General features: G+C 46.5%; 1 pseudogene; it reads right to left on the bottom strand.

The window, feature by feature from the left end:
* Positions 1-293: 293 nt before the first annotated feature.
* The window catches only part of LOC132528873 (large ribosomal subunit protein eL15-like), a 33,803-nt pseudogene continuing 28,096 nt past the window's right edge, over positions 294-6,000 (bottom strand).

Genomic DNA, 6,000 nt, shown 5'->3' with positions numbered 1-6,000 from the left:
ATCAATGAAAGATTTTCTTTCTTTTTTTTTAATAAATTTATTTATTTATTTATTTTTGGCTGCATTGGGTCTTCGTTGCTGCACGCAGGCTTTCTCTAGTTGCGGCGAGCGGGGGCTACTCTTCGTTGCAATGCGTGGGCTTCTCAATGCAGTGGCTTCTCTTGTTGCGGAGCACGGGCTCTAGGCGCACGGGCTTCAGTAGTTGTGGCTCGCAGGCTCTAGGGCACAGCCTCAGTAGTTGTGGCGCACGGGCTTAGTTGCTCCGTGGCATGTGGGATCTCCCTGGACCAGGGCTCGAACCCGTGTCCCCTGTATCGGCAGGCGGATTTTTAACCACTGTGCCACCAGGGAATTCCCTGAAAGATTTTTCAATCATAAAAATATTTTCTCTTGGAATAAGATCCTGTATGGAAGAGGAATGGAAATACAATTTAAAGATAATAAATTTCCAACACCTAGAGAAGAGAATTTGGTATGTTTTTTAAATGCATGATAGTAGACATAAAATCACTATAGCTTTTCCCTTTCATTAGATATATTTTAAAGAGTGATGAACTGTGTTATTTTAAAATGCCGTCATTTGCATTCTGCTGGAAATTCTACTCTTTTTTTTTTTTTTTTTGCCGTACGCGGGCCTCTCACTGTTGTGGCCTCTCCCGTTGCGGAGCACAGGCTCCGGACGCACAGGCTCAGCAGCCATGGCTCATGGGCCCAGCTGCTCCGCGGCATGTGGGATCTTCCCGAACCGGGTCACGAACCCGCGTCCCCTGGCATCGGCACGCGGACTCTCAACCACTGCACCACCAGGGGAGCCCTCGCACCTTTTATGTGAACTTCAGTGGTACCGTCAAGGCCAAGGCAATTTAGTTTAGGTTAACCAGGATTTGTTTCAGTTGGTAAGAGAAACATCTTGCAACAGGTTTTTTCAATTCTCTTTAAAAATGGTGGCATTCCTTTTCTTTTCGCCTTTTGGAAGCAGCAGTTGCATATATGGAATAGCAGATTAAGTCTAAAAATGTGGGCCCTACTCAACTTTATTTTTCTGCATATGATTATGATAAAGGATCACGACACCCTTCACATTTCCAAGGAAAACCCAATTGAAAGTGTGTCCTTGCCAAACTCCATAAAACAGCCACTTTAGAGTAAACCAGCAGAGCATTGCATCACCCCAATAAAGCTGTAGGTTTCATCACATGCACCAACAAATCTACACGGCTAGTTTCTGCACTCCTCTTTTCCAGAATTTTACACCTATTGTACCAAAAGGCATTTTAAACACGGACATATCAACTCCCTAACAAAGCAAAAACAAAGGCATTTCCCTTATTAGAAACAAGATACCCCATCACTTAAGGTCTTCAAACATTATTGCACTTTCAGAACCTGACAATGCATTCAGTGAAACAGTCCGCAGACAACTAGTTTTAACAGACAGATTAGACACGGATGTCCTAAACTGTTTATTAGGTAAGGATTTTACAAGCGTTACTTGTGTTAGTGGTAGCGGCGGAGCTGGAGAGCACTGTGCCTTCTCCAGGCTGCGCGGCGAGAACCACCGGTCGTGCGGAGGACCCTGTGGCCTTCCCTGCCTGCAGGCGCCACCCTGTGCTTGTGGACTGGCGTGGTGATCCACTGGGTGTCAGGGTTTCTTCTCTTAGCTTTATGGAATGGATCAATGAGGACAACCTCCAAAGATCCGTACGTAGAATCTTCACCAACCCAGTAAGGCTTCAGGACCCTCCGGGCCCCAGAGCGGCGCCCAGCTAGCTCCCCGGCGGCAGAGGGGAGGCTTCGAGCGAACCTGAGCGGGTGGACGCCATGGTGGACAGGCGTGCCGTAGGTGGCGCCATGGTGGACAGGCGTGCCGTAGGTGATGCCATGGTGGACAGGCGTGCCGTAGGTGGCGCCATGGTGGACAGGCGTGCCGTAGGTGGCGCCATGGTGGACAGACGTGCCGTAGGTGACGCCATGGTGGACAGGCGTGCCGTAGGTGGCGCCATGGTGGACAGGCGTGCCGTAGGTGGCGCCATGGTGGACAGGCGTGCTGTAGGTGGCAGGCACACTTAGGGACCGGGCGTTGGCGGCCACCGCGCCACACGCCAGCCGATGCATGACATAGCCTTGCTTGGCCTCGCAGCCCAGCCGCGTCTTGTCGGGCCGGCGGGGCGCGGGGCGGCACAGCGCTGAGAGCTGGGGTGCTGCCCGCGGCGTCCCCTGAGCAGAAGCGCATCGCGTCCGATGGCTGCTTCGGCCCCAGCTCCCGGGTGTACGCGCAGGTGCCCATCGCGGCTCACCGGACGGCCGCCGCCAGACGGCAAGGGAGCCCCCAGCTTTCTGATCTCCTTCTGCTGTTTGGGGTGCAGGCCGAGGTGGGCGCTGATAAATTCAACAACAACTGAATATAAATATATGTATATATTTACATATACACACCACACCCCACTGAATATAACATACGCCCATTTATTAAAATATACATTTCTACGTTTATATTTAGAAATTATTTATATTATTTGTATTCTAATTTATTATGATTAAGTATATAATTATTATGTTTTATTACTATAATTTAATTTAGTATAAGTATGCTTTATTATGATTATAACGTTTTATTATTTATTGTTACAATTATAAATTTATAAATATATTAAAAATAATTATTATATTAAAGACAAGTGTTTGGCTGTCCCCTCTAGAAATATTTATTATAATCTTGATGACCCTGAAAGGAATCGTGACAGATTTTCTACAGTTACCTGGTTTTTCAGGAATTTGGTGGGCTGCTGACACACAGCAGTGTGTGGTGTAATGTGAGGCCAGGGCTGGATGGCCTGCCCATGCCCTGCTTGTGTTTTAAATAAAGTGGACAAAGGTTTGTAAGAAAGGAATCTGGAGGCTCTGGTTTCTCCTTGGACACCACACCTCGTTCCCAGGATCCCAGTAAAGCAAAGAGACAAGGAGGCCCGAGGGACAGAGCCCAGGCCCTAGGCTGCCCGCTGCCCCCACAGCTGCTGGTCCAGGACTTGTCCATACGCACCAAGGGCAGGGGACGCAGCCTTGGTCTGGACTGAGCTCTGATCTGCTCCCAGCACACGGAGTCACAGCCCGATTAATACCCTGTTTACACCAAGGGCTATGGAAGGCACGTGTTTGTCCCTGCGTGGCAAACTGCAACTTCGGGGATCAGAAAATCCCAGCCAGTTCTAATCCATCCACGTCTTACGTGCTCATCCTTTCACTATGCCGAGTGGTTGGTGGTCAAGTTCCTTTGTACTCATCAACTTTCAATATATTCATCTGCCGGTAGTCCTTGGTAAAGGATGGTATCAGGCCCACGTTTCCAAGAGAAAGAAGGTAAAGAAAAGAAAATCACGTTATATACCAACCAAATGCTGGCAAAAATTTCAGTGTATGAACCTAAGAGAATAGAGGTCTCTTCTCCAGAAGACAAACCAACAAAATCCACAGAACCTTGCTTTACTTATCTCTACAATGGGAAGATACTCCCTAACCCCTCAGGGATGAAATCTGTAACAATTTCATAGCTCGGGGATGAATTAGACAGAAATTTGGAAGGTGCAGAGAGTTTAGATGTAGTGTTAAGATGTAGTGAAATGGTACCATTAAAATCAATCTTGCACAGAGCTTTCAAAAATCCTGTGCTATGGTGACTCTATTTTGCCTTAAAAGTGGGTAACAGCTTCTCTCAAATTCTCAAATTCTTCTCCCACTCCCAACTACTCTAATGCCCCTCATCCTTGCTCCATATCTGGGAGAATAATTCTGGGAGTTTATCCACCAAAAACATGTTTAAATTCCTTCTTTCCCTCCACTCAGCCTCCCAAGAAAGTATGTGTATAGTACTACCTCCTACCACAGTGAATCTAATTTTTGATTCTTCTGTCAACTAAAAACAAAACAAAACAAAATGCACAACCTAAAAGTTGAGAATTATGTTTTGTTTGGGGACCTTACTGAGAACTATAGCCCAGGAAAGCAGCCTCTCAGATCACTCCGAGGGACTGTTCCAAAGAGGTCAGGGAGGAATCAGGTTATATAGGAGTTTTTGCTGGGGAAAAAAATGTAGTTGAACATCAAAAGATCACTGCTAATCATAAAAAAGTAGACGTCTTCAGTTAAGGATTTTAGTGCTTTTCTGTGTATGGGAAGATGCAAGAGTCTGGGCTCATTGAAGTCATTCCTTTGATAAGCATCTTAGCTCTCTAGGGCCAGTATCTTGTTTTTCTCCATCCTGAGTTCCCCTCAGGGCATACCATCGGGGGGCTGCCATGGCTGATGGCTTGATGGCCTGAACACCCTTTCTTTACTGAAATGGCAGGTGACATGCTTTGTACACACTTCCTAAAAGGGTCCTGGTCTCTGTAAAAATGGGGGAGAACATTGCTGGCCGCCACAACTGGCCAGGATTTCTGCATGTTACATGATGCCTCTCTTCCTGGCCTTTCTTTCATGGGGTTAAGGTGACCTTCTAGGCACTCTCTCCTTTCCCTGACAAAGTCACAGAGTCCCATGGACCTCCATTGGGCAAAGGCATGGACTGTATTTGGACTGAGTAGTTTTCATCTAGGGGGTATTGGCGGGGTTATAAGAGTTTGTCCCATTGTGTTACGGGCAGGTCCCAACCACGAGGAGAGTGGAACACCAAACCCCAAAAGGGATTTTGGTTTAGCTCAGCTGCTCTGATTAATTGGGAAGGTCTGGTGACCGAAATTTCACAAGAAAAGGAAACCACGTATCATGTTGAATGTATCGTCTTGGGCACAGTTATCTTAAACTGAACATAAACTGGTACCTCTGCCAAGCTTCTCTGTACAACCACAACGTTTCATGGGAAGAAACAAAAGTACATTTTTTGAGTGGGGCATAGCCCTCATAGTATGGTTTCTAATAAAGGTCAAAGGTCTGGGAGAGATTTTGGTGAAATCAGCTAAAGTGCTTTGCTTGGCTTGAACCCAGAGCTAACTGAGGTTTCAGGTTTCATGAAGACATTTGCCCAGCAACAGGGTTGATAACGTGTCATTTAGTATCTGGTCTTCATAGCCCGAGACCTCTTCACTACGGCTGTGGCTTGAAAATGCTCTAAAAACCACAGGAAACATTTTCCCAATGAATCATAAACCTTCTGGGAAGTCAGAGGGTTCAGTCAGATGTACCTCCACTCTACCTGGGGCCACTGGGACGATTCAGATAACAGCGCGCGGAGACCACAGCCCACGTTTTTTCAGATATAAAGATGAACTTGTTATTTGAATGGGATTGAGGCAGGGAGAGAATTTCTGTGAAGGTACATGAAAAGGGGGCTGATTGCCGCTAACACACCTAGGACGCATTTTCTAAGTGATTTTTCCTAAATTTGCTGATCCCGTGTCCAAATCCTACTCAGTTAAGAAACGTCCAAATTCCTTTGTCCCACGGTGCCTGGATTCGTTCTACAAGCGCCAGAGGAAGCGTTCATTAGCCCAAGAGTACCTCTCAGACTGAGAATCTGAACAGCCAGGGGCGAAGAATTGTAACACTGCGACTGGAAGGCCCATTCTTGAAGCCACATTGTGGCCGGTGGAATTGTGTTCCTCACACCTCATCAAAGCCAGACCAACCCTAGCGTCCATCCAGACACAGCCTGGTGTTCACAGAGCCTAACTGGGCTGGTTTCCTTCGGCTCAACCCAAGAAACCTAAACAGTAGTTCTGTACTTAGAATTTCGCATGCGGGAAAAGCTACCGTCTTCCAACTAGAGAGAAATCAGTGCACGGGAACCACGCTAGTGATAGTTCGGGCTAACAGCTGGACTCATTCACCTTGCTGCTACGGCAGAACGAACTATCAGGCATGTTCAGAATATGAGCACAATTGGAGGACTAAGTATCCTTTCTCTTTTTTTTAATTTTTAAATTTTACTTTATTTATTTTTATTGAGGTCTAATTGACATATAACATTATGAGTTTCAGGTGTATCGCATAATGTTTTGATATTTG

The sequence above is a fragment of the Lagenorhynchus albirostris genome, chromosome 1, assembly GCF_949774975.1.
Source record: "Lagenorhynchus albirostris chromosome 1, mLagAlb1.1, whole genome shotgun sequence".
Classification (NCBI taxonomy): Eukaryota; Metazoa; Chordata; class Mammalia; order Artiodactyla; family Delphinidae; genus Lagenorhynchus; species Lagenorhynchus albirostris.
Note: the sequence above shows the minus strand (reverse complement) of the source record. Positions and strands in the feature narration are given on the sequence as shown.